Source organism: Lissotriton vulgaris, chromosome 2_1 (genome assembly GCF_964263255.1).
Source record: "Lissotriton vulgaris chromosome 2_1, aLisVul1.2, whole genome shotgun sequence".
Taxonomy (NCBI): Eukaryota; Metazoa; Chordata; class Amphibia; order Caudata; family Salamandridae; genus Lissotriton; species Lissotriton vulgaris.
Genome location: NC_141687.1, coordinates 1,727,340,361 through 1,727,354,560, shown reverse-complemented (window position 1 = coordinate 1,727,354,560; position 14,200 = coordinate 1,727,340,361). Strand labels below are relative to the sequence as shown.

The following is a 14,200-nucleotide window of genomic DNA, read 5'->3' as shown; positions in this document are numbered from 1 at the left end:
AATGTCTCTATATACTATGTGACATTAAAACTGGCAATTTGACACAGAAGTGTAATAGTGTCAAAAGTTTGTCTCCCTCAGTGACTGAGCAGGCACAGATACATCTTGGTGACAACTTCTGTGTTATTTTAGTTTGAATCCCTGCAAGGCCATCACAGTCTTTCATCCTTCTGTTGTCAATCAAATGAATACCAATAAATTGGGTAAATGGGACACCTGTTTCTAATACACCCCTTATGAATTGTAAAAACAGTGATATTATGCACTATGTAAAAGCAAGGTATTATTTTCATATTGGTTATTATATGTACAAACGTTCAGATGAAACAACATTTATAGAAAGCGTGTGGGACTGATGGGGCAGTTATTACATGACTATGCATATGGCACAAAATAATGTAAATTTTTGTTTCGAAGAAGCATTTTAAAAATATTTAATAGCATCCTTATTTTGTGCTGGTCTTCCGTAACACCATTGCTCGAGACCTTTATTTGGAGAAAGTGTGCAGCAGAACAATAATGAAACTCTGGTAGAAAGAGAGTTTAGCAATGACGTTTGAGGTTTAACAATTACATGACTGTAGAATTTTCCTTAAGTGGGGTAGCACAATTCTTTAATGATACATTGATAGAGAAAAGGACAAAGGCATTAGTCTCTAATTCTGTACAAGCGACATTTAGGAGGATGACCCTAGATCTATGTCAAAAGACTTCTGTGGCTGTCATTGCACTGGAGCTAATTCTGCCCCTCACAAGAGTAAGTAATAAGTAGCATGCAATGGGAGATTGGAGGAGCTATTGGTCTTCAGATTGTCGCTACAGAGATGTGGTAAGAGATTGACCCTGGACATCTATATCTTTGCTAAGAAAAACCTTGTCAAAAAGCAAAGAAGGACTTATTTCAGCTCCCTCTTCTGAAGAAAGTCAACTGTTTCTTCCAGAAACTGACTTCAGAACTGCTGTTCAAGTCATTGTGTTCTCACATCTGGATGGCGGTAATGCCCTGCTCCATGGCCTGCCAGAATCCACACTTGCATCCTGTAGGTGCATCCCACATGCTGCATAATGTCTCATCCAGGTAATGCACAAAGATGATTACATCAATCCCCATCCTGTTAGAATGCCATTGTCTCGAGGGCGTGGTTTCGGTGCCGATTCAGATGGCCGCCTAGTGTGGGGTCTCCGCTTCACCGGGACCATCCACTTCTTCTTTCCGCATTTCAATGCCTTCTTCGTCGGCTTTGGACAACAAAGGCTTTTTCCGGAACACTTGCTGTAGCAGCTGATCCTATTTTTTGAGATCCCATTGACCCCTTAACACTGCTTTGCGGTCGCGACCCGTTTCCTGTTACGGAGGCGGGCCGCCGCCATTCCGCGCATTCCTCATTACGGCGCTGCCCGCTGCCACTCGCTCTGAGGGTCGACCTCTGGGACCCTGTCAATAATGGTGAGCCTTCATTTTTTTTTTCATTGCAGCATGTTTTTATGGGCATATCTCTGCAGCTTGCCGGTATTTACTTGACTGAAGCACATCTTTTTTCTTTGGCAAACAAATTCCTGCATTACGACATTACCTCACAGAGTGATCCTTCGCTGCTCCTTCTATCTTGCTTCTTGCACCGGTGGGCCTTAAATACTGCGTGCTTGTATCAGGCTGCCAGGAACTAGCAGGGTTCCACTTTATGCCGGATTTCAGTGTTTTTAATGGGGTCTGTACTGCGCTATTCATTTACATATTTGTCAAGATAAATGCAGCTGTTTTTTCCTGTTTGGCTCCCTTAATTTGTCATTGAAGCCTCAAATATGTATCTCCTCTTTCTCATGTTGTCTCTCAGACCACTTTAAGCGCTACTATCAATTTCTTTATCTGCTGGTGGAACTCAACGTTCTTTGTTGATATTTTTGCTGCCATTGGTTTCTTCATGCTTCCGGCTACCTTCTTTTTGTTCCTTTTGATGGAAGGATCTGTCACTTCTACAACACTGCCTGCGTCATGGTTTGTCTTTGCCCAGTGACTCTTTAGCAGCTGTTCACACTGGATGGTGTTTAATTGCATGGACTTACTCTCATGACCAATTACTCTGAAGCGAATTCCTTCCTTTGAGTACCTTCATTCCACTCAAGTGCCTTATTTTTGAGTCTGTTCTACTTGGATCCTTGTCTGCTGATCGTCTGCCCTGTGAGCCTCTCATCCAATTTTTGAAGCTTTCCTTCCTATGGTCAAACTACGCACATCTAAGTTAATTTTTGTGCCTTCCAAGTCCAGTCCAATCTCTTCTTTTGTGGCGCTGTCTGCTTCTACCTCAACTTCAACAATGGCTGGCTCTGCACCTCATCGCTCCTCAGTGGCGGAAGCTACTTCTAACAAATCCTCACCTCCTGCGTCCTCCTCCAAGCATCTAAAGCAAGATCCTCCTTCTCCTGACAAGACATCATCTCCCATCTCTATGGAGGTAATCTTGGATGAAATACATGCTTTGCGTCCTTTCATTGAGGAGACTAGTAAGGATATGCATTTCTTGAAAAAAAAATGGGCAGTTATGGACAACAAAATTAACTCGGTTGAACAGCAACTTCCTGACATACAATCTAATTCATTGCACATATCCTTTCTAGAAAAGTCTGTTATCTCTCTCCAGCAGCACACGGAAGACTTGAAAAATAGAAAAAGAAGGAATAACCTTCGTATTTTTGGCCTGCCGGAATCCATTGAAGGGGATAGCCCAGTAGCCTTCTTCACCTCCTTTCTACCTAAGCTCTTGGACATGCCGCCATCTACCTCCATCAGTATTCAAAGATCTCACAGACTTGGCCCTCGCTCAGACACCTCTACAAAGCAGCGTGGTGTTATCATTCTTTTTTTTTAATTCACTAATCTCCTTTCAGTCCTTTTTGCGGCTAGAGCTAAAGTCATGTTTCCTGGTTGGGTCAGCATGTTTTTCTTGCTCAAGATGTCTCTAACGCTACAGCCTCAAGACGGAAAGAATTCCTTTTTCTTTGCCCATCTTTGCGCTCCCTTGGTGCGCGCTATGGCCTGTTCCACCCTTGCACCTTCAAAGTCACCCATCAAAATAAGACTTGGACCTTTCAGGATCCTGGGAAACTTAAGAACTTCATTGTTCTGCAAAACAATGGTGGCATGGATACCTCTTCATCCCCATCTGGCTGATATGTTTTTTGGACATTTTTGTTGGATTTTTGAACATTTTTGCTGTTTCCTTTTTGGTGTTTTTTGGATGTCTCTTAGCACCTTGTATTGGTTTTTCATGTCCTCTCCACTTGGTTGTTCGTTGCTGATCTATATAACATACCCTTGCACTTATGTGCTACAGCTGTACTCTTACATTGTGTTTCATTTGCTCTTGTTTCTTGTTTTAACTGTGTGATTTGTTGTTTCATTGATATTGTATTTTGTTGTCCTATGCTTATTTCTAATCTAATCATTTTTCTTCCCTCCCACAGATTTGTCTCCTTTGTTCCATCCTCCTTGTCAGTATTTCCCTGTGGTTCTTTGATGTCCCGGTGCGGTTGTGTCCCTTCTCTTCGGTTGGTCCATCTTGTTAGTGTCGCCACTTCCTCATCCTCCTTTTGTATCTTCCCCTCAGGTATGTTTAATGCACTCATCCTTTTGGATTTGTACTGTCTCTTCTTCTGTCCTATCTCTATTCCTTTTCTGCATTTCTTCCTTTATCTTTTCTCTCCCTGATTCTATGTTTCCTTTTTTCCTATCTGCTTTTCTCCTTCATTTTTGTTTGCTTTAATCCAAATCTCTTTATTATCAGTATTGTATTCTGCCTTCTCTCCGTTCGAGGCACTTATTCATCTCTTTATCTTTCCCTTCTCGCCCTTCTTCTTAGCAACATTTTGTTCACATTCTTCTTATGTCTTTTTATTGCATTTACGATGTTTCTGTTTTTAGGCTTTCTCTTATCACATTTACCCTGTTTCACAATTCAGAGTTATTTCTTGGAATGTTAAAGGTTTTAATAACCCCATTAAACGACAAAGGATACTTGCCCACCTATCTTCCTATACACCTGATATTGTCCTTCTACAAGAGACTCACCTTAATGATGTTGAATCCCTTAAATTGAAGAGGAGTTGGGTGGGTAGTGTGTTGTTTTCCCCATCAGATAACAAGAAGAACGGGGTTGCCATTTTAGTGCATAAGTAGCTGAAATGTAAGGTTTTGATTGAGGAGAAAGACTCAAAGGGTCATGGGATTTTGACCAAACTACTGATTAACTCTATTCCCTTCACTGTCTTCAATGTTTATGGCCCTACCCAACCTGACTGTGTGTTTTGGTCGACCATCACAAGTAAATGTACACAATATAAAGATGATTTTTTCCTTTTAGGTGGCGATTGCAATCAAATTGCTGATCCCTTTCTAGATCGTAAGTCCACTATTCGTTTAGTTTCCCATAGGTCTCAGAAGCAATTTTTGAAAACTATAACCCAAGCTAATCTTTCAGACTCCTGGCGACTCACGCATCCAGATACCCTTGACTATTCTTTTTTTCACACCCTCATGTATCTTTTTCTAGATTGAACTATATCTTTCTCTCCCATCCTCTTACTCAGAATCTTCTCTCTTCCTCTATTGAGCCTATTGTAATTTCCGACCATGCCCCCATTATTACAGATATTGACCTGCTCCCCCCTCGCCCCAAAGCCTCTTGTTGGCGTTTTAATTCCTCGCTTTTCACTGACCCCGACTTTTCTTCCTCTTTCCGTACTTTTACCAATGACTTCTTCCTTATCAACTCTACCCCTGATATTTCCCCTCATACTCTTTGGGATTCTTTCAAGGCGACTGCTAGAGGGTTTATTATTGATTTTTGTTTCCCGGAAGAAGAAAACATTTCTTCAACAGCCGAAAACCTCTCTGGCCCATATTAAGAATTTAGAACATCAGTTCTATACCTCATCGGCTAAGTGTATTTCACCAGAGCTTTTGCTCGCCAAAATTTCCTTCAACAAGTTATCTACAGACAATGCCTCCTCCATACTTCTTCGGAGTAGTGCTCGATATTACGGCGGTCGTAACAAGTCTGGTAAACTTTTGGCTAATTATCTCAAGTCCCGTAAGGAGCGTACTTGTATTGAGTCTATTTTTTCCTCAGACGCCTCTCTTCTTCATGAAACTGATAAAATTCTTCAGCAGTTTCAACTCTTTTATGAGAACCTCTATACCCCAGAATCTCCCCCTTCTCCCGCCATGCTACACTCTTACTTTGAGGGACTCTCTAAACCCTCTACCCCAGACGTTAATTTTCCCTCCCTGGACATGGATCTTACTCTTCACGAGCTTTCCACTGCACTTTCTTCCCTTACTAAAGGTAAAACTCCTGGTCCAGATGGGTTCCCTGTGGAATTCTATTTACATTTCTCTGATCTCCTTCTCCCCAGACTATTATCACTTTTTCAATCATTTGCCTCTATAGGTTCGGCTGCGGGTTCCTTTTAAGACGCCACCATCTGTTTAATTCCTAAAGAAGGTAGAGACCCAAAATTTTGCGAAAACTACCGTCCAATCTCGTTGGTTAACGTCGATTATAAACTCTATGCCAAGCTACTTGCTTTACGACTTGACTCTTTTATGCAGCATCTAATTGGCAAAGAACAATGTGGATGTATCAAGGGCAGGCTCACTTCAGATAATTCTTGCCTTTTCATCAACGTTTTGAATTAGACTCCATCTTTGTCTTTCCCTTTAGCCGCCATCTCAGTCGACGCTGAAAAAGCCTTTGATCGGGTGGACTGGTCTTTCTTATTTGCTTCTCTCACTTGGCATGGCTTTGGTTCTAAGTTCATATCACTCGTATCTTTATTATACTATTCCTCCAAAGCTTCTGTTCTGGTTAATGGTCATCTTTCTTCCTCCTTTAACCTACATAGAGGTGTTCGGCCGGGCTGCCCTCTTTCCCCGCTTCTTTTTGTTTTGGCTCTTGAGCCCTTTTTATCCTCTATCCGCCAGAATACTTCCATCTCTGGCTTTCCCTTTGGAACTAACCAGTTGAAACTCTCTGCTTACGCTGACGATATCCTTTTGTTCATTTCGAATCCGGAATCCTCTATTCCCCCTTTATTAGCTGAATTTGATAAGTTTTCCCTTGTTTCTGGTTACAAGATTAAATCTGACAAGACAGAAATTCTTCCTTTGACGAAGTACTGCCTCCCTCATCTTTTCTCTTCTACTGGTTTTGCCTGGAATAGCACCAAGATCAAATATCTTGGGATTTGGTTTTCTAATTCTATTGCTTCTTCTGTTAAACTGAATATGTCTGCTGCCCTTGCCCGTATTGAACAACTGTTTTCCTCTTGGAATCCGCTCTTTCTTTCTTGGTGGGGTAGGTTGGACTCTGTCAAGATGATGGTCGCTCCCATTCTTATCGACATGCTTTCTATGCTTCCCGTTCACATTCCCGCTTTCTACTTTAAACGTCTTGACTCCTCTATTTCGAAATTTCTTTGGAGGGGAAAGAGATCTAGGATCTCTCTCTTTTCACTTCGTAAATCCAAATCCAATGGTGGTGTTAACTTCCCTGATTTCCGTGTGTACCATAAATCCTTTGCCCTTCATCAGGCTTCCCGTTGGCTTTCCTGTACAATCTCTCCCTTCTCTCCTCTTTGGCTTTCTATTGAACATGACTTTATATCACCTTTTTCATTTGATGAGTTACTCCGTTTTTCATCCAAGTCCCCTTATGACTCTCTCCCTTTGTTTAAACACACTTTCTCTCATTTGCGCCCTTTATTCTCATCAACTATTTCCCGTGAGTCCTTTTTACAACAACCCGTCTGGTATAATTCGCTCCTTCTTATTAACAATAGGCCTATCTGCTGGAACTCTTGGAGGCAGAAGGGTATTATTTGGATTCATCAATTCTTTGACGGTACCACCCCTTGTCCATTTCCTCTCTTTCAGCTTCAATTTTCTTGTCCTCGCTCCTTTTTGCATAAATACTCTCTCCTTATGGGAGTGATTCTGGAGGGTTACTACTCTCTATCTCCTACCCTATCACTTCTTCCTCCTTCTGCTCTTCTGCCGTTACTCTCCACTTTCTCTTATATATAAGTTCTTTTCGTCAGTTGTTGCCCTAAATATTGTTCAAATAAAGCTTTTTCAAACATAAAAAAGAATGCCATTGTCTCATCTTGCCAGCTTGGCCCATCTTCAAAAACAGCTACATCATTTGCAAAGCCATCCCAGCCAGCACCCCCACTTATCTTGCAGACAAGCTCACCATCTCTAGTGCGTCTCCGCACATGACCGTCAATGCAGACTAAGAAATTGGAAAAATCCAAAAATAAGACAAACAGGCCTTTTTTCATGTATGCACCTAGGGTCTTGAACAACATATCCATATCCATCAGGATTCTCTGATGCCGCTGCAATTCAGGAAAGAGTTGAAGACTCACCGTTAAATAATATTGTATCACAATGCATTAACTGTCCACAACTAACTCAGTTTCAGACAAATATTGACAGTGAAACCCTAAAGCAGCTAGCATCTAACCTGCTATTCCCAAGGTTATCAAAGAGGGAAGTACCCTAAAAATGTGTGCACACAATCTGAGCACCTACTGTCAAGGTGCGGTCCTCTCTGGACTTAACAATGTTCAACATAAAAGAGCAATCAGTGCACCACCACATCAAAAATATAACAAATTACAGGGTCTGTATCCAAAGTTTGTTCAAACACAATAAAGGTGGTCCAAAGCGGTTAGAACCATCAGCTCCTCACCATGATAAGCACTAAAGCCAGGTGCACAGGGAAGTCTTCTTTTTGTCTTGGATTCAGAGGAACCCAGAAGTGTACTTTTTCTTGACGCACCATATATTTCTGGCTTCTGACTCTAGGATAAAGCTGCTTGCAATTATTTTATACTATGCACAGAGTGATTGATCTGTCCGGTCTCCAGTTATTTGAATAAACACAGATAATCTGCATTTGCCACTGTGACTATGGCCCCTCATGCTTGATGAACTCGTTTATGCCCTGAAGAAGTCCATTGTATTGGACGAAACTCGTTGGCTGGTCTACCCTACATTTGCATGATATGTTCATTAAATAAAAAAGAGGACTTGAAGAAAGAACTTTGGATACAGAACTTATAATGTGTTATATTTTGATGTGGTGGTGCACCGATTTCTCTTTTATGTTGAACTTACTCTGCTTCCTCTGCTATCAGTTGCCAACTTGCCTTTGACCATGTAAAGTGTTGTTCTGCTTTTTAGCTAGGTTTGTGATAGATATAAATACCATACACATATGCACATATAGATTGATGAACAGATTATACATCTACAAAGGGAAAATGGTGCAATGTTCAGGATAATTGTGTGGTACACCCCTCTGGTGGAAAGCCTGGGGCTGCTAGCTAGGAGGACGATTTCTTTTTAATTTCGCTCTTTCTAAACCTTTTAGCATTTCTCTCATGACTGTTTCGTTATTTTGAAAAAGTGTGTGTAATTTGTACTGTGTCAGCTACCTTTTAAAAATACTGCTATTTGCACTTGGATACTGTCCCTACCTCAATCTTGATCCTACTACCCTCACAGCCAATCAGGTGCTGGTGCGAGTGTGGGGTGGACGCTATTTTGGGTGAAGGCTGGGGGTAGCGCTCTAGTTGCGGCTTCCTCCCACCCTCCTCTCCTCCAATAAATGAACATCATTCCCCGACGGCGCAGTGGGCGGGCGCAGTGGGCGGGCGCAGCGGGCGCGCCAAAGGCAAGCTCGTCTGCGTCCGTCCTCGCCAGGACATCACCTCTCACCTGTACCCCTGGTCGAGGTCTGCGGGAAGTCCAACACTATGACAAAGAGACATTACTTACATTGAACCCAGGTCAGATCTGTGGTGAGCTGCTGGCTCAACTAGGGGAAACAAGCTAACATTGTGATACCTGTAAATACACTGTAACTAGGCCCTGCTTGGCTGGACAGAGATCAGGGTCTGGAGGTCAGGCTCAGCTCGCTGTCCTTCAATTGAATGTTAGATCACTTGCTAAACACTATTTAGAGATATGGACACTCCTTTTAGAGGAATCCCCTGATGTTTTCTTCCTGTGTGAAACTTGGCTGCGCAATGACATGACGCCAGGACGCTCCTTGGCTGGAGCATCTGTGCGCCTAATAAAAACACATAACATAACATAACATAACATTAGTCTACCCATTCTTACTCTCCCAGAAGGTTATTTGATTAAGATATTAAACAGGGATGCTAGGGGCGGCGGTATAGCAGTCATTTATAAAGAACAATAAGCCTGCTCTTTCACTAAGGAAGATATTTGGGGTTGTGAAGGTGCCCGCTTTAAGATTGTTATTAGCCCGCATTTTTCGCTGTCAGGACTATATATTTATCGACCCCCAGGATCTGCTTCTAAGTTTATTCAACCTCTATTAGAGGTGGCCAGCTCCCTGGTGGTGGGATCGGCTAATTTTACGATTCTAGGAGATTTAATCTCCATTTTGACCAGGTTCACGACCCTACCATCAAGAATCTCCTGACGGACTTAGGGGCCTTACAATTAGATTCCTTAATTCTGGTCGCTACGCATTCGGCAGGGCATATACTGGATCCACTGTTTTCCAGCATCCGGGAGGTCAATACGAATGAGCCCAAACCTATGGGGTGGACGGATCACTACTTGGTTAAAGCCACTGTGGAGGTCATGGAGCCATTCAAAAGGGATGGGCTGAATCGGGTTTTTAAGAGGCCATATCATAAACTTAAATTAAAGGACCTCCATACCTCCTTAGGGATGTTTCCCTGTGGGGATACGGCGGACCCCGACACAGCATATTGCACCTTCCATGACTGGATTGTGAGGGGACTCGATGCCCTCATTCCGGCTAAATGGACTAAAGGGCGTAGATCCTCCTCTAACCCCGGGTATAATGACGCCCTGCGATCCATGAGGAAAGATTGTAAGAGGGCAGAGCAATCATGGAGAAGGGACTATAAAGATGGGGACAAAATGATGTACCTAGCTAAATTAAAAGTCTATCATAAAGCAATTTGCTCCACGCGTGCTACATTTTATGCAGGAGAAATTAAAGCTAGTGCTAACCCCACTAAATGTATTTTTAAACTGGTGCAGGAACTCCAGAGTAACAGAACCCCTGCTTCTACCATAACTTCCGCACAGCAGTGTGAAGTTCTTGGCCATTTTTTTTGTAGAAAAGGTGCAAAAAATATACGGGTCATTTCTGCAGCATTATTTAGAATTGCGTCTCTCCACTAATACCAAAACTGGCGGTGCTGCCCTGACTCTCATACCAGGGATCACGAATGATGAGCTGGTGAAACTCTGTAGGAAAGTTAAATCTGGATCTCCTGCAGATCCTATGAGGCCGGCACAATGTATTGAATCTCTGATGTTTTTCCAGCAGCCTCTGAGTCTTATACTCAACCTGTCCTTTCCTATGGCTAGTGTTCCTACTGCCTGGAAACAGGCATGGGTCTCCCATATCATTAAGAAGCCCACCCTGGACCCATCTAAACCAGAAAACTTTAGGCCGATTTCCCTTCTCCCATGGGTGGCCAAGCCCGCTGAGGCCCACGTCAATAATGTGTTGTCCCAATTCATGCACCTTAATGGCATTCTGGACCCATCTCAAAATGGGTTCAGGCCGGGTCACAGCACCGAGTCTGCCCTACTGGCCACGACCGAACATCTCCGGACGATTCTCGACGCTGGCCAGAGTGCAGCGCTGGTTTTGTTAGACCTCAGCGCTGCCTTTGACACGGTGTCGCATGACATCCTGCTATACCGTCTGGAGACAGTTGGGATCACTGGTCTCGCCCTGGAATGGTTTCATTCCTTTTTAAAGGACAGATCCTTCCGGGTGTCGGCACTTCCGCATCTTTCTCAGTCCCATTACATCGGTCAGGGAGTCCCTAAATGCTCTGCACTCAGCCCGTCCCTTTTTAATCTCTATGTGCAGCCGCTTGCGGCAGTAGCTAAAGAATGGGACCTCACGCTGGTATCATATGCAGATGATACTCAGCTGGTCATCACACTTACTGAAGGGCCATCTACATCGGCCACGAGATTTAGGGATGGGATGGCTGCAGTAGCCCAATGGATGACTGACAATTGCCTGCAGCTTAATGCGGGCAAAACGGAGGTGCTGCTTGTAGGGAAGAACACCACCCTCTGGAATGAGCAATGGTGGACATCTTCTTTGGGCACCATGCCAGCATCCAAGTCTTTAGTCAAAAACTTGGGAGTCTGGATGGACTCCTCGCTCAGCTTCCAGACCCACACCAAGAGAGTGGCAGCTACCGGTGTGGGTCTGTTGAGGAGCCTTAACCCGATATTGAAGTTTTTTTACTCTAAAGTGCGACAGCTTATCGTCCAAGCTACCATTCTTTCATGCCTGGATTACGCCAGTGTGCTGTTTTTGGGCGCAAACAAAGCCGAGATAGCACATCTGCAGAGAGTTCAGAACTTGGCAGCAAGGACCTTGGTAGGTCTTCCCCGTAGATGCTCTGCCAGAGCCACGATCAGAAAGCTGCACTGACTTCCGATTGAGTCTCGAATCCAGTTCAAAGCTCTCTGTCTGGCGTTCAAGATTCTTAAATCCAGGAGCCCAGATCTCCTGTGTCCGCTTCTGACTCCATATGTGCCCCAGCGTAATCTGCGCTCGCTGGGACAACATCAAGTGATCGTTCCTCGGAACAAACTATGTCCAATCGGTGGTCTCTCCTTCCGGGTGCTGGGAGCTAAGCTCTGGAACTCCTTGCCGGTGGGCATCCGTGGAACTGAGATCCTGTCTGCCTTTCGGAAAGCTGTCAAAACCTTTCTGTTTCCTCCTCCTTAGGGATGCTTGTCCCAATCTAGCTTGTCTCTATCTGTACTGCATTTTTTGATCTACCAGCGCCGGGACTCCTCTTTGCTGGGGAAGCTGTCACGCTTACACAAACTACTAACATAACATAATGCTAAATTCCAAAAGAAAAGTGTAGCTTAACCAGATCTACCCAGTATATCAAACTTAAAAGACCTATAGAGAAGCCTAAAAGAAGGGATGCTTAAAGTCATGCTAAACCATCAATTCCATTGTTCAGCAGGCACAAGAAGAGTCAATAACAAATGTATAGCACAAATAGTTACTGGAGTTAGTTTTGTTAGCCAGCTGTTGGAAGCCAGAGAAATGCAACTGAGAATGTCAAGCTTGGAAGCTTATTCAGACAAGAAGATAAGGTGAACACCTTGCTTCAAGTAATTACACACACTGACTCCAGTCTGTGTAAAAGCAATGTGCAAACAACAACAATCACACAGTTTATAATCCTTATGTGTTGCATTCAAGTAATGAATTCAATTGCTCTCTTCGACTATCCAACTAAAAGCATTTCCTGCACCTAATAATGTTTGCAAGGTAGTTTTCAATGAAAATGTACACTGTAGCTAAAGCCACAATCAAAAGTACTTAGAAGATCTATTTGTTTTCCTAAGCATGCCTCTAAACAACTGGAAAAAACACAGTGATGGACAGAATGCCGAACAATATCTTACATTCACCCCAGTACAAAGATCTGGCCCTAAATCCATCGTTTTTTTGCACTCCACACCACCCTAGGTCAGACACTGGCTATATGCAAATCAGCCTTGACCCGGTGCCTCATGGGAACAGTCCAGCCCGAACTACCAAGCCATGTCTTTCCTAGTCCGTAATCAAGCATCCAAGGACCGGTTTCTGGCTATCAGCCTTCTTCAGCCTGGATAGCTTGACTCCAGTGATGTGGAGACCCTGGGACTCACGTCTGAGCATACCCAGCCCACTCGGGGTGAAAATTGCAAAAAACACAGTTGATGGACAGAATGCAGAACAATGTCTTACATTCACCCCAGTACAAAGATCTGGGCCTACATCCATCGTTTTTTTGCACTCCACACCACCCTAGGTCAGACACTGGCTATATGCAAATCAGCCTTGACCCTGTGCCTCATGGGAACAATCCAGCCCGAACTACTAAGCCATGTCTTTTCTAGACCAGAATCAAGCATCCAAGGACCGGTTTCTGGCTATCAGCCTTCTTCAGCCTGGATAGCTTGACTCCAGTGATGTGGAGAGCCTGGGACTCACGTCTGAGCATACCCAGCCCACTCGGGGTGAAAATTGCAAAAAACACAGTTGATGGACAGAATGCAGAACAATGTCTTACATTCACCCCAGTACAAAGATCTGCGCCTAAATCCATCGTTTTTTTGCACTCCACACCACCCTAGGTCAGACACTGGCTATATGCAAATCAGCCTTGACCCTGTGCCTCATGGGAACAGTCCAGCCCGAACTACCAAGCCATGTCTTTCCTAGACCGGAATCAAGCATCCATAAGTGTGGCAGGTTATGCTCAGACGTGAGTCCCTTGCTCACTTTGCCACTTGATTCAAGCAAGCCGGGCTGAAGACGGCTGGAATGCCAGAAACCGGTCCTCGGAAGCTTGTTTCCGGTCCAGGGACGACATGGCTTGGCAATTCGGGCTGGACTGTTCCCATGAGGCACAGGGTCAGACTGATTTGCATATAGCCATGTCTGAACTGGGGTGGCAGAGTGGGCTAAAGAACGGTGATGGAGTAAACCCAGATCTTTTGACTGGGCGTGAATGTTTGATTGATTTAGATGCTCCGTCCATCACCACCCCCTTTTGTACCGCTTTTGGCCGCCATACGTATGGCAGGGTATGCTCAGACGTGAGTCCCTTGCTCACTTTGCCACTGTATTCAAGCAAGCCGGGCTGAAGACGGCTGTAATGCCAGAAACCGGTCCTCGGAAGCTTGTTTCCGGTCCAGGGAAGACATGGCTTGGCAGTTCGGGCTGGACTGTTCCCTTGAGGCACAGGGTCAGACTGATTTGCATATGCCCATGTCTGAACTGGGGTGGCAGAGTGGGCTAAAGAACGGTGATGGATTAATCCCAGATCTTTTGACCGGGCGTGAGTGTTTGATTGATTTAGATGCTCCGTCCATCACCACCCCCTTTTGTACCGCTGCTAAACAACTGGAAGCACTGTGTGTGAAAGAGACCCCTTAAGAGGATGTTATTATATGTACAACACTGGATTTGACTACGTTGAATCGCTGAAATCAAAGCCTTTCTGTACACTCATTTGTAACAAATCCTCTACGCTAAAATACATAGAGTGCTGAGAAGCTGTTAGGTAAAAAGTAGTTAGTAAA

General features: G+C 44.0%; 1 protein-coding gene across 1 annotated transcript in view; it reads right to left on the bottom strand.

Moving 5' to 3' along the window:
- LOC147733201 (mucin-2-like) overlaps positions 1-14,200 on the bottom strand; it is a 1,190,401-nt gene that overhangs the window by 1,150,388 nt on the left and 25,813 nt on the right. The window lies entirely within an intron of this gene.